Source organism: Eucyclogobius newberryi, unplaced genomic scaffold, assembly GCF_026437365.1.
Source record: "Eucyclogobius newberryi isolate DKJ021-1_F unplaced genomic scaffold, fEucNew1.0.hap1 SCAF_7, whole genome shotgun sequence".
Lineage (NCBI taxonomy): Eukaryota > Metazoa > Chordata > Actinopteri > Gobiiformes > Gobiidae > Eucyclogobius > Eucyclogobius newberryi.
The window spans coordinates 9,737,721-9,765,108 of NW_027316389.1; the positions used below are offsets into that span (position 1 = coordinate 9,737,721).

General features: G+C 40.5%; 2 protein-coding genes across 2 annotated transcripts in view; one reads left to right on the forward strand and one right to left on the reverse strand.

The window, feature by feature from the left end:
• steep1 (STING1 ER exit protein 1) overlaps positions 1–25,843 on the reverse strand; it is a 189,763-nt gene extending 163,920 nt beyond the window's left edge. The window contains exon 1 of the mRNA XM_072434763.1: positions 25,839–25,843. The gene's annotated coding sequence lies outside the window, so the exon portion shown is untranslated. The remainder of the gene's footprint in view (positions 1–25,838) is intronic.
• Positions 1–27,388, forward strand: part of ferry3 (FERRY endosomal RAB5 effector complex subunit 3) — a 452,554-nt gene that overhangs the window by 103,971 nt on the left and 321,195 nt on the right. The gene's annotated exons all lie outside the window — the stretch shown is intronic.

Below are 27,388 nucleotides of genomic sequence, written 5' to 3' on the forward strand. Positions count from 1 at the left end.
TGGTAGAGATAATTCCACAGCTGTTACCTAGCAACCATAATGTAAACAATGGCCAAAGTCCATATAAATTACGCAAAGGTTATGAAGTTACAAATAATAATACCAATACCAATAGTACTTGAATTAAATTGAACCTTAAAATATTCTATATACTGTCAGAAAAGCTTTGTAAATTGCGTATAAATTGCTGCTGCATTTTTGCTGTAGTATCACTTATGGACGTCATAAACAGAGGGATTAAGTTTTAGAACTCCACTCTACTTCCTGTTATTTAAAAAAAAAAAAAAATCCCACTAAACAAAGTTCTAATTAGAAAAACATGAGAACCTGTCAGATACGCTTTAAACTTATACTTCATTCGATATTCAATATTTGAAGTCTTTGCATCGACATAAAAGTCCTTCATGGACGTGACCAAACCGCTTCATATGCCATAATCATAAAAAGCATCGCACACACATCTTATACACACATAAAAGCATTTCACCACATAAACACTGAAATCCTATACCAACTCTATATCACCACATATACTGTAAATGAGCACTTGTATATCTCATGTCTCCGCACACTGACATGCCTGCACTGATACGTCCAACAGTGGTGAACAGCTGCATGGTCGGCCCTGGAAGCGGACCAGCCACCTCTCAGGCCACAAAGGGCTTCTTGTGCCCCCAGCTTACCATGGACATAAAACACAAGAGATAAGACCAGACAGTGTTTGCCAGCAGCAGCAGACCTCCCCAAACAGGAACTGCAAGTGCAAGTGCTCACTCACGCTCAATTATCTACACATAGATGCAAACTTATTCGCGGCCAAAGAGAGTCACTAGGTTTACATGCGGGCCAGGAAAATGAAATAAGTTGCAAAGTCCAATTTAAATCCATTGTCAAAAGTGCTTGTACACCCGGGCACGTGGATTGAGTTGCTGTAGATCGATTCTCCCCAATCAATAGGTGCAAATGGTCCCGACGTCTTCTGGTCCGTAATTCAGATGTCATGTAAACAATCAATCGGACTAGAGCTGGATAAACCTGCAACCCTTCCCCACGTCCATGTCCCCCCTCCTCCCGCATAAATATCCAGAAGCTAAACAGTACAGGACAGGCAGGTAAACAGACAATGCGATGGCATCTGCGGCGAAAGGAGTCGATGGCCTTCGTGCTGAGCCGGCTGAAGGAACTGGACATTCTGCGCTGTCTGGACGTTCTTAAAAGGTCAACTGGAAAAGTGTGCAATTTGCAACATTGAATACATTTACTCAATTGCAGGTAAACTTGGGTGAAACTAGTCTGACCAGTTTGGGGGTGTGTCAGGGGTTCTGCTGGAAGTGGTGTGCCTCTTGAGCAACATGTGTATTTGGCACAACTTTCTTAGGAACTGGTTTAAAACACTAAAGCAACTAACGGTAACTTCACAATTACCTCAACCATGTATACTAAAACAGCGGTTCCCAAAGATCGTGAAGCATAAGCTGGGGGTCACGAGATGATTTCATAATATCATTTAAAAAATATAACACTGTATTACATCTATTTTTGAAATGGAAAACAGTATGTTTTAGTGAATTTGGGTCAGATAACATAAACTACTAAAATATATATGAATAAACTTACTTTTAAAAGGTTCCAGGACTGTTGTAGGGTTATTTTCAGGGTCCCAGCCTGAAAAGTTTGAGAACCCCAGTACGAGTAAGAGACATTTTGTACTCTGAATTGGTTTGAAGCGGGAACATGAGTATTGTTTTTTAGTATTATATGATTTTCTGTAAATGTGTCTAACTCTTTTTCCTGTGTCATTTCAAATAAATGAATATGACATGACATCTATGCTTTGATTTATTTGAATGTGTGAAATAGGTTGGAATTAGTTTTTCCTCTATATCAGACAAGGATCCTCATGAATCACTGCTGTGTTTTTTTTCTCTTAAGCTCATAAATTGACTAAAACTACAGAACCTTTGGCCAAAAACCCCCCAAACAATTTTTTCTTTTCATTTAATATTCCCTTGTCAACAGTTCCAGATCGCAAATAATAATGAATACTTTTATACAATTCAGTATTTAAAAAAATAATAATAAATCTCCCTCCCACAAGTTTGAAAGTGATTGATCTTTGGACTCCTTTATGTTAGCATCTTTGTGTGTGAAAGAAAACAGCTCCATTGTTTACTTAAAAGACACTAATGTGACGCCCCCTGAACAATGATGCTGCGCTCCTTTTTCTTCTGTCTTTTGATATGTTTTTGCTGAGTCATGTTTTGCTCAGTCACTCTTTGGAGGACCTCATGGACACAGGGCCACACACACCATGACACAGTGGAGTCTGTGTGGTTTGGCTCAAGGTCCACTCTTACACGGGAGGAGGAGGGAAGCCCCTAAACGCGACTAATGCTTTTGTCCTCTCTCGTCTTCTGTGTGCATGTTTCACCCCTGCTCGCCGTTCTAAAAATCAGCTTTCGAACTGCATAACATATTTTGATAAGCGAGAAATGAGCAGAAAGAGTTCCAAGAATGTGTGCTTTTTACACGGACTACAAAGTAAACATTTGTAATTTTCAAAAATAAATATATAGCAGTTATTCAAAATGCAATATAAGCATACATAAAGCAAAACTAAAGTATATCTAATCTGTTAGTCTCGAGATTATAATTCAAAATGACCTCAGCAACCCCTGAGGAAAACTCAATGGCCTCTCTGGATGTTTCACATATTCATGCACTAATAGGGTGTGTATGGTTGCAGTGCCAGATGTCTACAGAAGATATTAGGACGGGGTAACGGACGCCTGCTCAACAAATGTTGCCACATCACCCACCAGTTTATTTAGCTAATTTCTGGTTCATTCATCAGCTGTCCGTGCTGACCAGTGGGCTTTGCAGCTGTAGCTCATTCATAACCTACAGTGCATGTGGCAAAGTGTGGCTGCACTGTCAGATGCAGTACTGCTCCTGTTGTGTAGAGACATCCCTGCCGCTTTCAAGTCTAAACAATGAAGTTTAGGGGATTTTGCAGATCTGTTGTTTAAACCAAAGGTGGAAGCTCAAACATCTGTGTACGCAAATAATACTGTGATGTGAGGCCACGCTGGTGCCGGTAAGACACCTGCCAGAGTCTGTGGGGATCTCTATCCACAGTAGCCTCAGCCACAGGAAAATATTCTGTTGTCGATAACACACACATCACAAACAGTGCAATTATATCAATCTTTTAAATGGTAAAATAATGTGCGTTTACGATATAAATGTGCTAATTTTGGTAATAACAGATTGAAGCTGCATATAAAGTTATTCTATACTCTTGATTGTTTGTGCTAACAGCAAAAGTCAAGTCATATTGTTCTTTTGCGTTATTCTGTCAAAGGGACATGTTGTTCTACTTCGATTTGAAAGTTAAACTTGCTTGCGTGAGAAGAAAAACCAAGTTAGAACAGCTCGAACAGTCCTAGGATTTTTGAGTCAGCAGTAGGGTAGTGGATACTCTTATTCATTCAGACCGCTGCTTCAAAGCATCACGTTTGTAGTTTAAAGTTTAAAGTCTATATGTGAATGCACAATTTGAGGAGATGAACAAAGATTAAGTTTTGGCGGCTGTAATCAGAGCACAATTCATCCACAAGGCAATTCAAAGTGCTTCACACAACAGGAAAAAATGCACCTAAACCTACATATTTCATTTTCCATAAGAAGGAACAAAATAAACCCGTGCTGGGCTTATCTTGTTCTTTCTTACGGCAAAAATGTATGATAAATGAACTGTGAAATGTGTAAAGCAAATACAATAAAGCCACTCTCTCCACCTTGTCTGCTATTGAATAAAGAAGCCACACCGAGAACACAACAACAAACTCTTAGGCTGTGAATGTGCCTTGGACGCCTTGGACGCACATGTGCACGGGCATTTTCGGGTGCATGGACGGGGGCATTTTATTAATACATCTTAGAAATAAAGTGAATATTATCATTAAATCGGGCCGGGGAGCGTTTGACATTAGTCCGCCATTACAGTTTACTGTTTACAAGTGAAAATTTGCATGCTGCGCGCTGATTGGTTGCTTGGCTCTGATTGGCTGCCGAGCCGTGGTCCGGAGAATGCCGAAGTGACTCATTTGCCGAAGCTACTCGTGACGTCCGATGGCGCATGGTGTTAAAAGCGCCGCTTTATTTTGTAATAGCGTCGGAAAATACGCCGAGATACGCATACTTACTTTTTTAAAGTACTTTTTATTAGTCCGGAGAATGCCGAAGCTACTCATATTTAGCCTAGTCGGCCCCCGTACCCCCAGACAAAATTAATTGGACGGGTGTTTTCAAATCCTATCTAAAAGCCTGGTGTGAACGCGACATTAAGGTTACTGGTTCATGTCCCGATTCTAGTGCTTTGAAATTGTATTTGTGCACAGTCATTAAAAAAAAAACAAATGGTCACATGCCCTTCCTGACCCCATTCAAAAAATCCAAGGAACATGACTCAACCTACTCATAAAGATTTGTTTTGATTCCCATAAGTGAGACAAAGAAACATGATTCTCAGGGATTTTGCACTCATTGCGCTGGCTTGAGGCGAACTGCTCCTGCCATGAATGGAGGTGAGACTGTTGATCATGTAGCTGCTCTGACAGAGTCTACTCATTCATGCTCATGAGGGGAAGTGGGAACCAGAGCAAAGAGGAAGTGTCTAAAGTCTAACCCAGCTGGCCACAATCAGCTGATTCTGCATGTAAATGAGGATGTAAACATTCACACTACTCCCTGGGACTCACAATGAAGCTCTGCATCAAGTTCTTCCTCAATAAAACAGAAAGAACCTCAAGTCATTTCTTCATATTAATCAACACATCTACATCTGCTATAGTGGTTAAGGATATTGCCATTCTAATAGTTTTAATATTGTAGCATCTTTTGCAATGAAATAATAGCAAGTTAATTAAATATAGCAGAGCTGCTGCTTTCAGTGTCAAATATGTATTTTACCTTGAATTCCCTAGCATGGACCACAACCCCAGCTATGATGCAAAGTGTTTATTGACTTACAAGAAACATGAACACCACAAATGTACAGAAATGGATGGCGTTTTGGGCCTTTAGGCGATGAGGTCTGTAGGCTTCCAGGCCTCGACACCCAATCTAGGAGATAAATTAGAATAATAATAACAAGAGGGTGAGAAGGAGGGGCACGAAGTCACGAACGCTGATGTGTGTAACCTGGATGCAGGAAGGGGCGTGAAACGAGTGTGGTCCTGCTCCCGAACGTTATTTAACAAACTTATCTTCATTAAAGTTTTCACAATACTTAATATTTGATTTATTCTTTTATTTTATTTTCCTTAAAATGAATGGGGTGAACTTCTGTTCTAAGAAGTTAGATACAATACAGAAACATAATCGTACTCTACACAATTCTACAGTATATTACATTGAAGTAGCTTGTGCAAGCAAAAAATAAATGAATAAAACATCTCCGTGGCTATGTTTACATGCACATCAAAATCTGAATATTATCTGATTTCTGGAGTTATCATTATTGAAATAGTAAATATAATTTTAACAACAATATTTGTAGACAAGCTGATGTATACTTCTGCATGCCAAAAAAGTTGAAGCAGCATGTAAATGAGAAAATTAAGAGGAATAAAGCAGGTTGTATAAATAGGAGAGTGACAGGCCTTGCATCCGAATGTATGATAGCATAACTCCATCTAATGTGGCCAGACAAACATAACAGTGAGAATGATAAACATTGAATAAAGTTGTTCATTTTTGTCTTGTGTTGGCCCTGCGACGAGTTGGCCACTGTCCAGGGTGTGCCCCGCCTAAGGCCCAAAGTCACTGGGATAGGCTCCAGTCACCCGCGACCCTAAAGGGAACAAGCGGTAGGAAATGAATGAATGAATTTTTGTCTTATCTGACAAATATCACCATACCTGGTTACCATATTCCTTGTATATTTCTTCTCTCCTGTAAACCTGTTCTGCAGATATGTTCTGCAGATATTTGGGACATTTTGCAACTGTGTAGTCCCATGGGCCTCAGGGGCCCAAGACCAGGAATAATCAGGGCCGGCCCAAGCCTTCAGGGGGCCCTAAGCGAAAAAAAATTTGGGGGCCCCTCACCACGTCATCAGAATCAGTTTTATTGCCATTGTCAGTAAACAATTCACATATGGGAACTTTTTTCAACGCAAACAAAGCGCACCAAAACTCCAGGGCATCCAGTTAGTTTATTCTCAACACCTCACAAGCTCAAATATTGATAACTTAAATCCCACAATGTTTTTGGGCGTATTTGTGGGCGTTAAGGCTTTCCCCCAGAGATTTTCAGACCTTTTTTGGGTCTTCTGCTGCATTTTAATGTGGTCCAGCCGGCTAAAGTAAGAGTAAAATGTTGAGGTTGTAATGCTATAAAATGATGATGTGATGAAACTGTGCCAGGAGAAAATGATTAAAGCCAGTTATTAATACATTATGGTACTTAATTACTCAATACAATATTGGCTATGAAAAATAATTATGATCAAATTGATTCATTTTAACTGAAAATGTAAAAGTAATAGTTATCCTTACTAATTTATCTTTTACAGCTCCCAACTGTTCCTTCTTGCCAAAGTGACAAAACAAGTTATATTAAATTAAACAAATGGCATAAGCATTGCTTGATTAACAATTAACACTGATAAAACAGTGCAAACATATTATTCCCAGAGAATGACCAGAACTAGAAGTGAAGGTCCAAACCTAGCTATAGTGAAGAGACTGCGTTTCTGCAACTTTGCCACTTTTGTATAAAAATATATAGTATTATTCTATAACAGACGTAATCATAATATGTCTGGTTATTTTTCACTATCAATTTATTATAATTTATAACAAATAGTCTAATGATGCTTTTTAAATAAATTGAAATGTTTTATTGCTCTATTAAAAGTGAATTACAATATAAATGTTTGTTCTGATCAGAACATCAGACACTGGACTCCTGCATGAAACAATGCTGCGATGTGATTGGCTGATGGACCTTACACGCATAAACCTTTACGTTCCACTTATTGCACGTTAAGAAGTCAAAGTAAAACAGACATCACGAGTCACGATTGATCTCACACATGGTGATGTGAGAGAGAGGGACGCAAACTCAAACCCGCTCATCTCTAATTGAGGCTGCACAGGGGCCCGGGACAGGGGGCCCGGGACAGGGCCGCACACTGTTCACTCCAAAGTCTCACGTCAGAGGTTCTGGACGAGACGGCGCTCGTCCGGACCGGATCCCCGCCTCTTAGTGACCCGGGCATAGAGGCCCCTCCCCGGCCTCACCTGCAGCTAACACTACGGGGCTGGTGTAAATGTTAAGCTTATTATCTTTCATTCAGACACATATTGTGCGCGGGGCAGAGCTCTCGTCGCCTCCAGCCTGAGCGAACTAACGTGACAGAATCGTGTTGTTTCAAACAGCAGCATTAACCATCTCTTTGTAAGAGAAGTTCAATACCTGGAGAGTGTTGTTGAGTTTGCAGTTTCTTTACATCGTCAAGAAGTTTCTTCTTTCGTGTTTCGGCATCGGGGGGATATATTCCTCTGGACATGAGGACCACGCAGGGACCACGTTGTGTTGTGTTTATGTTTTGCTCTCGTTCTGCTCGCGCACAATGAAGTTGACCAATCAGCGCAGGTCTGGTGTCTCGGTTGCCAGATTGTCATTACAAATAAATGCGGTTTGTGCGTTATGTTACCGCTGTGTGCGCTGCCGCGCCAGCAGCGCTACGACGGGTTGCCAGATTAGGGGCCCTATTAACGCCTCGGGGCCCTACGCGGCTGCTTAGTTCGCTTATAGGCTGGGCCGGCCCTGGGAATAATAAGCAGTGATACTTTACTAATAGTGGTCTAGGCCCCTCTTCGCATTTTCAAAGTAAAAAACAGCTGATTATCAATTATGTGTTTTTATTTTTGAAAATGGCTATACATTTTTATAAAGTACAAAAATGTGGGTGAGGATAGGAAACTTTCTGAGTGCTCAAGTTTAAAATGCAAGGCAATATATTTTATTGACTATGTTTCATTGCTGTAGGCTGCTAACTTTATTTCACATTTAGCACTTGGTCCTTTGATTGTGCTCCTTGAGGGGAACTCTCCTTGACTCAACTCCTGAATGAACCAATCTTGTCGGGCAAAATAAGGGCATTTGACGGGCTGAATCCCATGTGATTGGTTGATGATTGCCATGTTTGGAATGATGGAAAGAATCTTTGTAATGTGTGTCACCAGTGTGCAAGGTGGAACTGCTGCACACAAACAAGAATATATTACTGATCTACAAGCAAATTAAGCTGAAGAAAAAGAATGATTGTTCAAGTAAAGTGAAAATATGCACTCATTAACACATACTTTACAATACATTGTTTGAGAGTGTCACACTTTGATGGGAGATAAGTGCTCATATTCATGGGTTCCAGTAATGTGACTTATTTGTCGTTACCGCATGCTGTTGCCTATCTCTGCTGTTAGACATGTGAAAAACAGTGCATAAAACTGAAAATGAAAAGGGTTGATACTTCATGAACACAGAAGTTATGGGCTTTAATCTACAGCGGCGAGTCACTGACAACACTTATAAGCAGCGACAACTTGCCACAACAAACTTTTGCAGACATTTACATCCAAGCTTCCTCGTCCACGAGTCCTCTGCACCAGACAAGCCCTTCAAGCCTCCAAGAGCACAGACTTTGTGTGCGGATGAGTGACTGATCCTAAATTATAACACCCAGACAGGTGGAAATTAGGCTTGTTAAAACTGTCTGCAATTAGGCTAACATTTATTAGCATAGCCATGCAATACAAACTAGCATTAGCCAGCTGCTAACTACATGAAACAAACAGTTCATCGCTCAGTCTGGAGTAATTACTGTCTGGCAACAAACGGGGTCTTTGAAGATGTTACAGGAGAGAAATCCTTTGTTTTGAGACTTTTCGGCACAGCCAACAGTGTAACATGCTGCTTATGTCCTCAAGATGGCAGGTGCAACGAGCGTGTGACGTCACCTCGGACACATGGATATGGGTGAGGTTGAACAAGTACAAACATAGGTGATAAGGACATTATACACTGTATAATTTGGTTCAATTATTGGCCAAAGTGGATGTGAAACAGAGGTGTGGTGCTGGGAGTGTGACGGGCAGGGCATTTGACAACTTTCAGTCTGAGTCAGGGTTCAGTTATCTTTCTTTCTGTTTCTAAAGTAAAAGAGGGGTGCAATAAAATAAATTACTTTTTTGACTAATATGAATTGACAGGACACGAGAAAAATTTGAGAAGGAACAATGTTTTGGCTTGATTGTAGTGGTTGTTTGCAAAAGTAGTAGTACTGGGAAGCTATACTATTAAGCAGATCTACTATATAACTTTGAGGCTTTTGCTTTTTGACATTGAAAGCACTCTTGTATGTGCACTGCAAAAAATGTATTTGATTTATTCAATAACTTTTAATTCAATTAAATGTAATCAAATTCAGTTTTGAATAATGTATTACACAGCCCTTTCTGCTAAAACTACAGTGAGAATAGCACCCTCTATGAGAACATGCTCCTTGTCTCACAGCAAAGACACCAGTCCCACACAACAGGAGTGTTACAGCAGGAAACAACTTCTTTATCTGCCACATGAACTCAAACCACACACTCAAATTAGCTCAACTTATACAAAAGTAACTAAATGTGAAAAACATGAGAGCTCCGGGAAGGAGAGGGTCAGAAAACATACATGAAAAAAAACATACCTTTAAAACAAATACAGACATTGACATTGAAAACATATATATATAATAGGACATTATTTTCAATTAAATTCAAAATTGGGTTTCAAAATACATGTGAGTTAATATTAGGCACACAAGTCTAATCTTATCACAGTTATTTCCGCTGGCTATCTTAACACATTGTTTTTGTGACAGACTGAGGCATAAGTGGATGGGGCGAATCTCAGAGTGAAAATAACATCACAAAGACACTTGGTTAGTAGTTAAACTTGTGGTAGTGTTTTAAATGTAATGTCTTCAGTCACTGCTGGCCAGCTCTGCCCTTCATATAACCCCATCCTAGTCCTATAAAAGCCCCGTGCTCACTGGTTGTACTGTGCAGTGTGTCCCTCTAAAGGCAGAATTAGCCTCAGTGGGCCTGTAGTCTGTACCAGGTACCATCTGGCTCTGGTTTGCCCGGTCAGCCACACAGCACCAGGGCACCAGGAATGTGCTCCATGCTGACTCTAACTCTTCCACAAAAGTCACTTTTACTGTGGGCCTTTTGAATGGCAATATAGCATGCTTTAAGAGGGGTCAAAATAAAGTCTGCTAATGCGGATTTTCCAAACCTTCTCTATATATAATATGGATAGTGATGTAATTCTAATTGTGTAAAACACAGACAACTGTTTAGCGTGTATATAAAACTACACAGGCTACATGGCTCTGGTGCCAAACATGAGCAGATTGTTTCTGAATAAAACTTTTTAGCAGCCCTGCTGCAGTTGGCTCTGATGAGGGGACTGAAGCCAGAGATGAGCCCTCTTTTGTCCACTCTCTGTTACCTAATCAATTTATTTGGCAAGTTGTAAATGAATGCATATAGTGGTACTAATGTTTTAATATAACACCATGTGTGTGGCAGATCCTTGAATACCTTATGTGATACAGCAGCACTTCTAATTGGCAATATGCAACAGAACAGTGAGAACACAAAACATATCAAAAACAAAGAAAAACATAGTAAATCCTTCACACTGGACTACTAACCTTTGATAAAACAAGGCTCCAACTCTTATTTTACATAAATATACTAATTCGCACATGTGATACTGTAAACAAAGTAAGCAACAAATGAGAAACAAAATTGTACTAGGGATAAGTTGAAGAAATGTTAGTAAGCAGTCCATCTGAAGTGGACTGCTGGCCTCAGCAGCTAGTGATTACTGATTAGCCAGCTCAGTCCTGTAGGGAGCCCTGTCTGTCCTTGGCTGGGAAAACAACATAAAAGGGAGCCGGCTGTTTTGTGACGGGACTTGAAAGCTTGGTAGCTATCGGAGACATTAGTCTTATCAATGGCCGGTCACTCGAGCCAGGCTATATGAAGCAACAAGGGCACTGGTTTTCCACTAGGAGATAACTGACACATAACTCTCCAGCACTCACACATATGACAGGCATCCAGGAGAGGACAGGGAGAGCAGGGGATGAGGTACGAGGTACGAGCAGCCACCAAACTAGCCTAGGAGGGTGTGGGAACAGAGCTATGGTCATTCATTCTACATCCAATGCAGATATGAATGAGAGGTTAGAAAGTCCAATGGCACTTTTAATCATTGAATAGAACACTAGAAAACCTGGTCACATACTGAGTGTGTTTAGAGAGAGATTTTCACTATGAGTCCACTGGTCCAGTTAAAGGAACTTAGGTCAGAAGTACTATGACAATGCAACATGTTTGACTTTTCAGACACGCATACAGTAGACACGCGCCGCAACCTTTGTTTTACAGTCAGCATTTGAGCCTTCCAGGTATCTCTGCACCCATTGATTTTTGTGGGGTAAGGTCATTCTGAACAGCTGTTTATAGACCTGCAATTCATCTGCAGTTCAAAGAGTGCTGGGGTCGACTGTTGCGGCGACTGTTTGTACTTGAGCGAACAGCACCGTCATCATGTGCCCAGCCTTGTCAACAGCGTGGGTGGTAGGGCACTTAGTCCATCTGTCAGCCTCTTCCATATCGGCTATCACATTTACCTAATCAATGTGCAGAGGCTACATCAAGTCAGCCTAATCCTTCTTTATGGACTGTCGGTGAGCATCTAAAAGTGATAAATGTAATAAACTTTATTTGAAATGATGCGAGTTGGCAGATTTAAGAGCATGGTTCTGATAAAGAGTGGCACCCACAGCTATTGTTCCAGAGAAGCGACACTCCCAGAGGCTTTTATAGAGACTGAAGGAATGTGAAGGTGAAAGAACACAAATATCTAGGGTTACGGAAAGAGGTTTCCAAAGCTCACCTGGTATGGAAATTGCACAGGCTAACATGAAATAATCCATTGTCAACTTAAAAATGTGTTAGTATGATGACTATTGCCTGACACAAACCTCCGGAATCTGTACAAAAGTGTCAAATAAATAAAGCACAGGTTTGTTCTTCTCAGGAATTATATAGTAAGTGTAATAATGTTTAGAATATTAACAGGTTTTTGGTTTCTCTTTGTCCTAATGTGAACACACTTGTGATCTTGTTTTTCTTCTTCTCAGCTGACTGCCTCGCACACCTTTCCAAGGCCAAAGTCCCAGACACATATATTCAGTGGAGAATAGGCATGCACATGTAATCATATGTAAATAGCTTTGATGGGAGCGACACATTCATTGTACAGTACACACTTCCAAAGTTTCCTGCGTCATCCCTTTCCTGTGGACACTTGACAGATTCTTGTGTGGGCCTGACAGAGCAGGAGAGGGCACTCAGACGCCTTTGAACACTGGAGCGGAGCGGAGCCGATCACTGTACCACTGACTCCACTGTACTATGAGCAAGAGTGCATGACTGAAGAACAAAAGCCAATGACTCTCAAAACGCTACTATTTCAACAACAATGAGATGAAGATATGAAAGCACATATATGTTCAAGGAAGAAAGAACATTTCATAATGCAATGGACAAAGATATATGTTGTTATAATGTTGCTAATTCCGTTTAAACTATGTGATTAACACTACTAAGTTTTAAGGAAATAAGAGGGGGGAAAGCAAGCATATTATATATCATTTTTTCTTATACATTATAGCGCATGATATATGTAGCTTGGTTTCAAAGGCTGATACATTAGAGCAATGCATTTAAGGTTTGCAGGTGTAATTTCTAATTAGACAAATTTTAGGATTCCGTTCTTTATTTGCCTGGAAAGTCCAGAATGATATTTCCGCATTTCTTTATACAGACATTGGTCTGTATAAAAATAGTGATTGACAGGTGGATTATCAGGGCCAATCAGGGACACACATGGTCTGTCCTTATCAAAAATGGCTGCTTATAAGGAAAAAATAACAGGAAAAAAATATCACAGGGACTGAAAAACATTGCAGATTTTCTGCAGAATCAGTGAGCAAAGCACAAAACGTTGTTAATCAGAGGTGAGAAAAGTTTGACTTTGTTCTAAATGATAGAAGAGCAAAGAACTCCGCTGACATACGTCTCATGAATAAATAAATCTGATTACACGTTTTGTTAGATTTTGACTCAATGCACGATTTAGGGCGGGTGAGACTCACTCTTCGTCAAGAATTGAAGAAGTTTGTATTCTGGATCCCATGTGAGTTATAAACATATAGGGCATATAGGACACATAGGGTAAGGAACCAAATTAACCAAGATCATCTTGTAAGAAGGCCGCTCCTCCTTGTCATCAAAAGGATCCACTCCCCGGTAAAGGGACCCCAGAGAAGGCCTTAGACACTGAAGGACCAGGTCAGACAGGAAAAAACTTGTCCTGGTAAAGCTGGATGAAAAGTAATTAAAATAGCAAAAATGGTCAAATAAGGTACAATAATACAATGAAGTTAAAGTAAATAAAACATATTTAAATATATCCAGGCTATGTATAAGATGTAGCATAAAGAGATACAGTGCACAGATGAAACCGTGGCTTGGATTTTTATTTTATTTTAGATGTATTTATTTAAAGGACAATAAATCAAATCAAATCAAATTAATTTATTTTTGTAAGGCCCAAAATCACAACAGTTGCCTCTGAGGGCCACAGGGAGCAACACATACTAGTTAATTAATATACAATGTAACTATGCCAGAATTAGCCTATTGGCTACTTTCCCGAGATGACATTAGGTTATCTATTACATACGGGTGTATGAATGTCTCTCTGCCTCTTCTGCCCCTGAATTGTCTGGAGAAGTGGATTAGCAGGAGTGTCCAAGATGGAGAGCAGTTTGAGCACTTTCCTCCTGCAGACAGCTGTTATGCAGTAGTAGTCCAGCTTGATGTCATACTATACATGACAACTGTGCCCTGTATTTTTCTCCATCTCAGCTCATGTCTAATGCAACAGGACAATCGGCTCACTACGGAGCTTCCGAAAGGGTCTCCCGAAACAGGACGGAGGAACCTGAGCTGGGTTTAATGCAAACCATCTCAATCTGATTTTAATTTGAGCTGTACGGTAAGGAAGTGAGTGTACTATAAGTATATAGAACTAGAGGTTGTGGGAAATCCATATAAAGTAATTGAGACCGTATTTTCATATAGCACAAACCAGGTCTTGACTCAATCATGTCTGGCTCCATGTTTGAGACAACTGGTCATTGCTTAACAATGTGCATGTTGCACACTGATTTGTTGGTTTTAGTAGATAAGAAGATAGGAAAACATAAAAAGCATACTATTTGGAATCTTGTACACAGTATATATAAGTTAAATACCCATTAAAGGTGTGTGTATTTTGTGTCATCTTTAATCAGTTTCAGTGTCTTGCATATACTTTTCTGGCACTAAAAGTATTCAGAATCACTGTAAATTGCATTGCTGGTCAGAGGTTGTATTATTGGATTAGTGACATATAAAATATCCAAATCAGGTATTTTTCATTATACAAAAAGGTAGAAATCCTGGACTGGTGAACGTGGTGATACTGAGAAGAGGTCTTATTATTATGAATAGCCACCGCAGTTACACGACAAAATGGAAACGCAGTAGAGCAACTGTTCATATTTGGCAGCCAATACAACTGACAGATCCACAGATATTTTCATCAAAGTTGTGACATGGTGTGGGTGGCTGTTTGTGCTCTCAGATAAACCGTCCTACCTGTAGGCATGAGACTTTTGTTCCTTTTCCTTTGATCTATGCTCCATCATGGTATATGATTAGCCTCGATCAAAGCCGATTAAACGTTTTACTCTGCACTCTGTATTATTCACATCTTGAGTCAAACAAAAGACCTTGAACCACACACAAGAAAAACTGAACAATAGCGAGTCTTATAGCAGTTAATTTGAGCAGGGCAAACCGAAAATGTAATAAAAATGGCTGGCGACGATATTGTACGGCCATTGTAGGACGTTAAGTCACAATTCACATAGAATAATGAAAAACCAAATGAATCCAGGCTCATGCGTGGAGTGCGCCAAGACCGACAAAGACAAGAGGAATGTACAAACGGCATATTGGTACAAGTTTTATACAGTGGAGTAACATATGAAACCAGTTATAGAGAAATGTGACGTCACATTATTATACAGCCAAATACCATAACATCCTGAATGAGTGGTGAAATTTTTTTCTGTCCAAACGGGGGTAGCAGCACTAAAGGCGGGGTGGATCAAACACTGCGGCCTGGGGCAGATTAGATCCAATTCCACTCTGTTACTGAGGCCTGCATTTATTTTCTGACATTTACCATACAATAAAGTCAGACATAGGGGCCCCGCGGAGGCCCCAGTCTGTGTTTTTGGACCTGTAAGCAGATGTAGTGAGAAGCGGGCATCTGACTTCCATTGCGGTCTCCAGCCTGTGTGATCCATTTAGACAATACACTGTTAGTGAAGCCCCGCCCACACACATGATGTCACTGAGGGTCTGCACATGACATTAGCAGCAGACTCTTGCTTTTATAAATGTTGAATACATTTTCCCAGAACTATTCTATGTTGTTGTGTGCCCATCCCACGCTGGGGTGCAATGAGGGAACACATGTTTTGAAAGTGTTTTTATGTTAGAGATTCATTATGATGCTGATTATTATTATTATCCATCCATTGTCCTCCATTCTCTCTCACTATCTGTCATTCATACACCGGTGTATATTGACACTGAAGGGACAACTTTGCTTAGCTTCCAAGACCGGGCAAGCTCGGGCGTTCTCTAGGTGGTATTAAGGCTGTGCAACTTATCAAATGTATTATCAATCAGTTCTCTATTTTATTTCACACATGTTGTAATTGAAAATACAATTAATTACCTTCTGTCCAGAATGATATATGTTACATTTGTAGTGACCGCACAGATGACGGGAAGAGGCATAGGTAGCAGTGTAAATTGTTTGGACAATAAAAAATGTATTCAAATATTGTTTAAATTCAATTAAGAAATCATCAAAAGTTATGGTGCAGACCTTGGTTTGTTGTGAGGTCAACAAGTAAGGTTCACCTGTTCACATATGACTGTAACTATATTTACAGTACACTATTTATTTTTATATCTCATTTATGAATCATGTGTCTGCACTTTTGTCCTTAATACAGATTACTGTACCGGTAATTGTACTTTTTGCCATGATTGAGCGCGCCTAGGGTATATTTTACAAGATGTGTTTATAATAATTTCATGAATGGCCTTTGCCTGACCAGTCACACCATCCACTGTTCATAATACGTGCATAGTAATCATAGCTGTGTTTTTGGCCTCCAGCTGGCTTTGACACTTTACACAACAAGTGGGTGTTAACATCCAGAGAAGTCCCACTGTTGACCGGCAGCTTTCTTCTAACATCTCACCACTTGGACTGAATTCTTCACTTAAGATAAGGACCAAAGGTAATCAGGTCGAAATAGCCATCTGCTGTTCCCACGGCAAACAACGGCGGCTAATAACACGCTGCATCCAATCAGAGTCGATCTCAGACGGTCAAGATAAAGGCAAAGAGCTATAAAATGAAACAATCTGCTGAGAGAAAGAGAGAAAGAGGGAAAGAGAGAGAGAGAGAGAGAGAGAGAGAGAGAGAGAGAGAGAGAGAGAGAGAGAGAGAGACTCTAACTCTACTGGGCTAGGGGCTGGAATGTGCTCTTTGAACCAGCTTTATTTAACAGGAGAGCAGCATGCACACAGCACGCCCAAATCTTCAACCGGGCTCTGGACGTCTGGTGTTGGCGCGGGTGTGTCAGGCGCAGGGCCACCGGGTCAGGGAGCTGGCACCCTCACCCCTGGCACAAGCCAGGGGCAGAAGGGCTGACACTAGGCTCATGGGGAGCACCAGACAGACAGGGGCCTACCAAACAGCTTGTGACCATAACCAGCAGAGCCCTAGAACAATGAATGCAATTATTTACAAGAACACAGTCCAAGTCTCTTTGAGTGGCTCTAATGTGCCGGTTTACTTGTGTTCTCGTTCTGCGGCTGTGACACCACTGGCGTAGTCGTCAGCGTAGCCCCTTCTCCACCCATCAATCGAATCATTGTGACTAGTTGACTATAAAAGTCATGTTAGTTGTGTTTTCATCATTGTAATGGTTATCTGGACTACAAACTCTAAAAAACAAGAATTTTTATAACACTGAATGTCAAAATGTCAAAAAAGCGATTTCTGATTTTCTTTATTCATCTGTAAATATTGTGTGTAGAAGTCAGTATTTTTTTTTATATTTGTTTGGGTGATATTGTATTCAAATAAGCTCAATGTACACTAGGAATAATAAAGCTAAAAGTTGACTAATGCAGCCCTAAACTCACCTCTTCTTGCCATCAGACTCGGCCCTGTCCAGCACTAGCCTCAGATGACGCCCGTTTTGTCGGTAAAATAATTAATAATTAATTATGAAATGCTGATTAAACGTGATGCAGAAAGTCTCTGGTATACATCCTACTGAAACAAATATATTTTCAATTACAATACAGCAAGTTTGCAACATTGATACAACCAGAGACCACACCACTACAACAAGGAATGGATTTGGAATTATGGAAACTTATGGGCACATCAGGCATATTATTTCTTCACTGAGGTACCAAGTCTCTAAGCTAAGGATGACTACACAATTTAACGCTTTAATTTCAGCATATTGATGTATAAATGGGCTAAAAATGCAACAGTTAGGACAACAATGAGGCCTCGATCGCTGAATACAGAAGTAAAAACTTATACAATCACTAATAATTGTGTTCCTTACAGTGTAGTTTTTTGTGTGCTTTTTACTGGGGCTCTTGGCTGTTGCCTTCCAAATCATCCAGATGAAGAGAAAAGGGGTTGTGGGAGGCAATAAACAACAGTTATCGTCCGTCTGTGTCCAATGGCACATGAAGCCAAGCTCAGCATCTAAAAAGCGTCCCGCCCTCGCTGCTCCTGAGTCCTCCATGACATCTGAAAGTGTGTGTCCACCCACAGGACAGCACGGGGCACTTCTGCATTGTATTATAAAGCTCTGGCTGGGTCTAAAAAAGCAGAATTAAGGTTGGTGGGGGCAATGTGGAACTGCAGGAAGCAGCCTCAGATCCCAGCTGCCCAGGACTGGCTGTGAGTGTCAGGCAAGTGCCAGGCTTCCTCTGCCTTGGGGAGACATTCAGACTATAGAGTTAGAGATACACTGCAGGCTACAAGAACTATCAGCAGAATAAGACTGCAGACAAGTGGCTGTAATGAGAGGGTTAGGCAGCCGCATTGCCCTGGTGGCAGGGATAATGCCAGCAGTGTTAGTTTTCATTACTTTAATATCAGTCTAGGATGGGAGATATATTGAAAAATATACAGTAACTCATTATATGCAAAATTAGAATATCAAAGACATTGTCTGAAACTTACCTAAAAAGTGACCAAAATTTCTATTGTTATCTCCCAAATATTTCTGCCTTTTGTGGTTAATTTCATGATCCATTCACATTGTGTTCTAGACTTCAACCTCAACCAAGACATTTAGAGGAACATCTTGTCTCTCAATCCTTACATAAAAGCTCCAATGAAAAATTGTAGACATTAACTGCACAATATTCAAACCATATGTAAAGACCAATCTCATCTGTCTCCGTGCACACTTTAAATGGAATAATGGCGCTCTGTAGCACAAAGAGGAATGTGAGAGCGGGGCTCTATAGTGTAAGCAATAATAATTACAGCTCCTACAGAGCGGTGGAAATCCCCTGGCTGAGCTGCCCTCAGTGCTGACCCAGGAACAGGCTGGGGTGCTAATCATGACACTTGGCAGTCAGGGTTATTTTCCACAGGTTTTGGGAGGTTTCAGAGGCCTTTCCTCTGCTCAGGCAGGTATTCCCAATGATGGCACACACTGACTGGCCATGAGCGCCGACTCCTGCTGCCGTTTACTGGGCTAAAAGAGTGGAAGTCTATTTCTGTGTCTGTGACAAAACAAATGACCCTGGTGTCATGCAGTGGCCTGCCTACCTGAGGGAGCTTGTGTGGGTGGTGGTGGTGGTCATTGTGTGTTTCACCCTGGGGCCCGTGGCAGGAAGTAGACTCTACTCCATGACAAGAAGAACCATTTCTAAAACCATTGTGCTCAGCAAATCTAGCAGCAGATATATCTGCAAAAGTTTCCAGTATTTTGAAATCAGGAATGTTTTGATATGGATTGATATGGATATGATATGGATGTGCATTGTACAGCGCGCTAAAATATCACTGCAGCCTTATATTACCTTGAGAGTGAACTCATTTTGGCAAGTGGCCAAGCTATATTTTTTGGATGAAAAGTGGAGTGGAGTTTGGTCATAGGATACTATATCAATAATGCTATGCCTCTAAATTGAACAGAAAAACTAGGGAAAAGTCATTTCGGGCCACTTCACCATTGTTCCTCACAGACTCCTGATGCCCACAGGGATGGAGTTCCTCTTGGCCAAACTCACCAGGACTGGGCCACCCTGGCACTGGCACCAGTACAGCCAAGCTGACAATTATGATCTATCTCTTGGTGCTCTTGGTAACAAGCTGACAGGATGGGCACGGACGTCTGGCTGGAGTGTGTAATATCTGTCTGCATAATGGAAGGGTCAGTGTATCCTCCACTCCTGCTGTCTCGCTTTGGACACCTTTAGTTCCTGAATCTTAGTGCTATAAAAATGCAGGCACAAAGCTGTTGAATATACTGTATACTTCTGACTGTTTTAACAAAAGCCCTTCTCGGTGCTAAGAGTGACGGATAAATGATCTTACCCTGTCTTTTTATGGCTCCAGAGCTTTGTGCTATGTGCCATTAGAGGGGATGCACAGCCTCATCTCTGGAAACAACAGCAGATACCATTATGAGTCAAAGCAAAAACGAACCAATTTAGTTCTATTTTTACAATGACTCAACCTCCACTTTGTTGAGTGGCAGCAAAGTATAACTATCAGCTTTCAAAACACCCCTTTTGACTCATTAGCGAGAAGAAGATGCAGGGCAGAAATAATTTCCAGACATAATCTACATAATGACAAAAAAGGGGTTGCAGTCTCCGTTTAAGCAGTACAGCTGCCCTAAAAATATAGTATTAATACAATAACTTTTTTCTAAAACCTAATGACTTTTGAAAAATCCTAGTCCCAAACAGCAAGAGATAAAAAGTGAAAACTAAACCTTCTTGTAACAAAGAAAGCAAAACTTAAAATTTGTGGTTTCATTCATTATTAATTGTGTTAATAAATAAATAAGAACGCAATCACTGACAACTTATACAGTCTTTACAGACCTCTACATCAAAGCCTGGAGCAGTGCTGAGTCCGCCCAGTCCAAAAGACCACTTGTCCTGGTTTGGATCTGACCCGAGAGGTTTTTCTCTGTCCTGTTCTCACAAGATTTGGTGTACATTTGGTGTTCATAACTAAACAGTGACAAACTCAGAAGGAGGAGAAGGAGCAAAAAAAAAGGGGCCAAGAGCTTACTCTAATAAATGTAACATGCAATACAATTTACACAGCACATTTTCAGAAGTGCTGTCAAGAGAACAGATATGCAAACCGTTGTGATTTTTATTTTCATCATATTTTATTTATTTATAAATGGGAAACCCAATGAGTGAAACACTCTTTTCCAGTACCCTGTGTAGTACAAAATACAAATAAAATACAACACAAATATAGAACAACCAGAGCAGACAGAAATGCTTGTTCATTAAAATGCTTATAGGATCTCTTGACAGTACTTGATTTGAATATAATCCAATAGGACAGTGGTCACTAAAACGAGAGGAAAGACACTGCTACATTGGTAATTTCTGAGGGTTGCGTATGATAATGTCCAGCATGGATCTTTAGGGTTAGGTCAGGTGGGAGCAGTAATACATTGTGTAAGGTTTAACTCATTACTATAGTTTTTTCAAACTGTCAGAAGTTTTGGACAGCCGATCGATCTAAAACCACCTCAAATCAGACACTGTTTTCTGGTGCTTTAGATTGTGTTGTCCAGGGATATAAAGTCCTCTTTAAGCTCTCAGACTGCTGCAGCCTCAGGTCATTGGTGCCTACTTGAGCTGTCACATGACACAGATGGGTGATAGATGGTGGAGGTGTTTATCATCACCTGGATGGCAGGCGGTATGGCAAGGGCAACACGTGTCTCACCATGGAGGATCTGAGGATGAGCACTGAGAACTGAACGAGCCTGGATGTCCCAAGCAACCTTTCTTCGTGCAGCCCGGAGCCACGCATTGGTGGCGTAGCTAGTGTACGCTAGCTTGCACTGGCGGCGGCAGCAGTCCTCCCAAGGATTATATCCAGATCAAGATCGTCGAAACCGCTGTTTGAGCTCGGCAACTTTCTGGCTCAGTCCTACGCAACTCGCTTGATGTTGATCCACTCTCGGTCAGTGTCCTTTGTAGTTTAAAACATTCAAATGCAGGCATCCAGTGATTAAAATCAGTGAATTCCAGTGAATGGAATCTAAAAAGTATATTTAAAAAGCCTAAAAATGGACAGTTTGGGAGCTCAGTCTCAAGCATCGTCGAAACAACCGAGAACTGAGCAGTGCCGTGATCAAGTCATCAAGTCCAGTCATGGCATTTTGGAGTACCACTAACACAATGGTACATTTTATTGTCCCTGTATAATTGTCCCTCTGCATTTGACCCATTCTACAATGTGTGGAGCAGTTATTCAGATCTTGAGCGTGGCTTGGTCAGGACACCTTCTGGAGGGTTTTTCAAATTGTGCATTTGAGTTGCCCAGAGGAAACCCACCCAGACAAAGGGAGCAACATGCACACTGCGCAGAGATGAAATTATATTATACAGCATATAATACTGTAATAAAATAAAGTAAAATTAGAATATTCTTTATAAATACAAAACAAAAAAGGGAAATTATTTTGACTTGACCTGAAACAAAACAAGTCTGTTGTTTCCACTGGCTGCATGCAAAACATACACGATTATTATTTTTTATTTTTTCAAAAGATCATTCAATTAATGAATGATGATGTAAATATGTGTGGATTTGCCAAATGGTTTTGAATGCTAACATCTTTATCTGATGTTGATAGCATAAAATATACACTTTTATCATTATTGGTTATGAAATAAATGTACTTATTTTGTGTTTTTCTGTCACATGTAAGGTGCTTTCACACTTTGGCACATTATAAACTGGGACTTAATCCAGAATTAAACCGGGACTAGACCAGGACAAATCCAGGCCTCACCTATTGTTAATTTAATGTAAAAAAAGTGCCCAGTGGTTCTTCATCTTAGATTAAAAAAACAGTTAATAATAATCATGCTAAATGCTTGTCAAAAATGATTCATCCACATGGCAGAATATAGAGTTGTGCGGATGAGAGCAGAGGGTGCACTGTTGAGCCTGCATGTCCCAGGAGAGTCCTGGTCCTGAGAGAGGTCAGGGGCAGAACCCTATGGTGGCCTCGGGGTGAAAATCCCTGTCGCCCGGCTTTACTGCTTTCAGAATTCCTCAGCTGACCCAAACTTGAGCAGAACTATGCATAACATTTGTGATTCAAATCATGCCTCTGAGGACGGCTTCACCAGGTTCGGGCTCAGAAAAGATATACAAAATGACCCATAGTGGACAGGATAAGGATAAGCTAAACAGTCTGCCTCCTGCTGCACACATTTTTACATGACAAAACTGTGCTTTACATTAAACTAGATGCAAAGTCTGAGCTTGACAAGAACCTTTATAGTATAAACTACACAGAGGTCCATATGGCTGTGTAAATAGCACATAAACTACTGTTAGCAAGAGTTGGGCAGAGGCAAGAATAAATATTTTCATATATACATTTTCAAATAGAATACAATTTTCACATTGTCATATTTAAAGATGCCCTTTGTGTGGAGCACCTGCACAATGTTTGTTGTATGTATACTTTAGCACTAAACCACTGTCTTTTCTGTAGCATAGGAAACAGATTTCTGTTGGCACAATGGAGTGGTTCACATTTCCTTCACGTCAATACAAACAGTTTACTTTACGCCCCATTGTAACAAGCCTATGTCTACCCTCCCATATTACATGTTGAAGAATATAGCATTTAGTGGAATTGGAGATATGAATTCAGACTAATGCATGAAATGAATGATGCCCGAGTGAACATCAGACTCTTGAAGAACATACATGATGTGCATGTCTTAAAATATTGAATCAATTCTTTTAAAATCTTTGTTGTTCTGTATTATAATATTCATATTATTATTATTATTATTATTATTATTATTATTATTATTATTATTATTATTATTATTATTATTATTATTATTATATTCTTATGTTTGCCTCAAAACCGGATGATTTCACTCGGTCTTGTCATCCCCTTGTTACCACACTCTGCTTTACATGCATGTTTACCAGTCACATAAAACGTGTGCACAGGCCAGTCTGAAACCTGTGGGCTAATCTTCAATAAATCTGCCCCCCGTTTCCCCCATTCAGCTTTATCTGTCTTTTGTTATCAGTGCTGGGACTGCAGAATGGCAGCGGGTCACAAGGGTAAGACTTCTTTTCCAGCATCTGCTTAAACCAAGAGCTGGGGGGCAGAGGAGAAAGGACCTCCGCACCAGCTCCAGCCCCCCAAACTCTGATATTTTTTGGAAGTCTTTAGCCTTTTATTCTGTTTTCCTCTTTTCCTTTCCTCTAAAACACAAATAAAGTGTGTGATGGATGAGTGAGCTGAGGCAACACCTCCCCCATAAATCTGAGCTTTTCAGAAGGAGGGCTCAGTTCTTTCAGGGGCCTCCATAGGACCTAACAGAAAGCCCCCCATGCCTTTCTCCCACACAACACCATGAACACGCATGTTATCGCCTGCTACATACATGCAATACATACATGGGGATGCAAGGACCATTAGGCCTGCGCTCAAACCACACAGGAAGGCTTTATGGAGACGACTGTTGAGATCGGGAAGCCACATTTGACTCAAATCATTTACTCAAGCACTTTTAAGTATAGTGGTCAATTTGTTTGCTCGTGTCAAAACAATGGCCCTTTACAAAATGGATTGACTCTACAAAAAATGAATCGATGATGCAAAAACACTGTGGAGCGTGGACACACCAAATTGGCCCGGTTAGTGACTGCAGAACACAGCTCTCGTCCACACAGCGGTCTCTCTGTGTCTGAGAACAGCAGCTACAGCACAAGCAGTGAATTCCAGGAGAGTGTCGTCACCAGGAGCCAGGGAAAGGCAGGGAAGTGGTTTAAGAAGAAAAAAGAGCAGCTTTAAAAGCTCTGTGAATCTGGGTGGTGCGGCGGGCGGGCGGGTCTTCTGTATATGTACCATGTGTGCTGAGGAGGCTGGAGGTGATCGCTAGAAAACCATGTATCCTATTTAATCACAAAGAGCGTTTCAATGAGTGTGTATATGTACCTGTCCAATAAATGATGATTTAAAATAGGTTCATATAGAGAAATATTTTTGCTTGATTCGACAGAGGGAGACTTTAAGTTTGGGGATTGAATGAAAAGTGCACAAAGCCATGGCATGTTTCTGTTTTCATTTAAAGGTGTACGATGTAACTTTTCTAATGGAGGGTCCTTTAAAGAACATTTCCATGGAGACAAGCAAATGTCACCAATGTCACCCCCAACAGAAAGGTAACTTAGTGCACCTTTAACTATAAGGAGAATGTTTTATTACAGGTACTGTGAAAAACAAAATATTCATTTAAACATCTGAAACATAAAGAATTGATCAAATCTTTTTTCCCCAGTTGTAGCAATAAAAAACAACTGCAGAGTCGGGGAAAAAATAATTATGGATTTTGTTTGCAGTGAAATAAGAAACATCTAATTGGTAAATTGTGCTGAACAGTATTAAACCAATCAGATCATCTCAGATACATTTCCCACTCATTGACCATGTTAAACACTATATTTGATGTGGACAATTAACCATCCTAATGGGAGGATACTATTTAAAGGCCCCTGATCTAAAGCAGTCAAGACAAATGGGATACATGCTTGCAGTAGCACTTAAATCTTATTATATTGCCTTCTATTTAAACCTGTATTGTGCTTTTCCCCTCTAATAAATGATGTCTTTCTTTGATTTGCTGACACATAAAAAGTATCTACAAGTATTTTTAATGGTTTGAGAATAGTTGTCATACTTGAAAACACAAATCTACTGAAGTTATTGTTATGGCACAGCACTTTATAGCCGGGCCATCTCACTTGACCACAGTTGATGCTTCTGCTGCTCGAAACTGTTTACACCTGAGTGAAACGGGTGACTTCTTTCTCCCTGCAATCCAGACGAATCCGAAATCATCAGGAATAACACGAGCGTATAAATAGCTATTGTGTGTGGCACAGAGGCCACACCGCTGACAAACAGGAGCGTTAAGCCAAGGCTCATTTATAGCCACAACAGCTCCTTCTGAGGACTTCTAACTCAAACGTAGCCAAAGATTAGAGCCCATTCAAATACCAGACAGCTTGATGTGGTGGTTGTTGTTGTCAATTTTGTTTGTGGGCCAGCGATGGCTTCCGGTCTTTCCGATGCCACACAAGCTTGTAGCATGTGTTTGGATTCCAAGTGGACTTCCACGTTAATCAGACATGGAGCAAATTTAAAAATGATATTCATATAAACCGTGACATAAATGACTGAGTGGCGGCTACGCGCACCGAAAGAGAAATAGCTTAACCAACAGCTGTGAACGTTTTCCTGCTGAAGTGAAACATTCCTGTGTGCTGGTGGCGCTGCACACTCCTGCGGCCTTCCTCTCAGCTCCATGCGGTATTTGTCCCTAACCAGGCTCCAGAGAGTGGGAGAGGAGCTGCAAACTTTCCCAAGGATATCAAGCAGCCACATGGCACATTTATGCTAACATGCGTACCTTTAATCACTGTTAAACTGACAAGATAAAGAAGAATCATAAATACGCTAAGATAATCAACTCATACAGATTGGATGGATTAGATGTACTGATATGAATTATGAGCAGTAGAAAAGTTTTATTTCCATTGTCCATCCATCCATCCATTTTCTACCGCTTGTTCCCTTTCGGGGTCGCGGGTGACTGGAGCCTATCCCAGTGACTTCGGGCCTTAGGCGGGGTACATCCTGGACAGTGGCCAACTTGTGGCAGGGACACTATTTCCATTGTCAAAAAACACAATTTATGAACTAGGAAGTTGGTTTGGCGATAGGTTTAACATGAAACAATGAAACATAAGATAAGATAATCCTTTATAGTCCACACATGGGGAAATTTCATTGTTGCAACGCAGGTAGATACAGAGGAAAAGAACAGATAAACTTGTAGGAAGTTTAAAAAACACAAACTCTTATAAACAATAACTCCTATAGACAAAACCTCCCATTTCCCATAAAGATAAAAATAAATAAAAAGGAAATATAAAGATAAAAATAAAATAAAACAAAAACATAATTGTAAAATATAAACTATGATAAATTAGCCACGCATTTAAAAAAACATTCAAAGGTCTTAGTGTTATGCTAGTGCTTTCTCCTCTTTTATATACAGGATCTCATTCAGGCTTTGTAGTAAAACCCTAACTCCTTTCCAGGAGCGTTCTGCCATTGATTCACTGTCTGTGCGTACAGTAGATGGCTTTTAGATGTCCAGTTGTGGGGGTAACATGATGCGTGGCCCGAGCCCGTTGGCACAGATGGTGTGGGCACAAGAACGGAGCGGAAGTGTTCTTATCACCAGCTGCTTCAGCACAGTCTGAGAGGCCAGTGTACATATCCAACAACATCAATCAATCCAACCTGTGAAAACTACATTACGTGCCAGTGTCCTCACTCATCTTTTTTTAAGGTTAAAACATGCATTTGTCGTTACCTCAAAAAAACCAAGCACACAAAAACAGCAAAAACTAAGCAATTACTGACACTGTAACAGCTTCAAAATGTTTATACTCAATAAAACTGAAATTGTATTAGTAATGTAATAATGTAATATGTATATGTACATGTATACATCTTTATTTATATATCTTTATATAGCTCATTTGTACAGAAAGTCAGATTCATGTATGCATTTTTGAGCAAAGGACAAATATAGTTTATCTTTGCCCACATCCAGACCATTATCACATGTGCTCCCTGGAGACAAGTGCCACAGTCAAATAAACTTCTGAATGTCGGCATGGGAGCGTGTCGGCATGGGAGCGTGTCCCCATGTGCCGGGGTGTGTTAGCGACTGCAGCGGCCCACATAAGA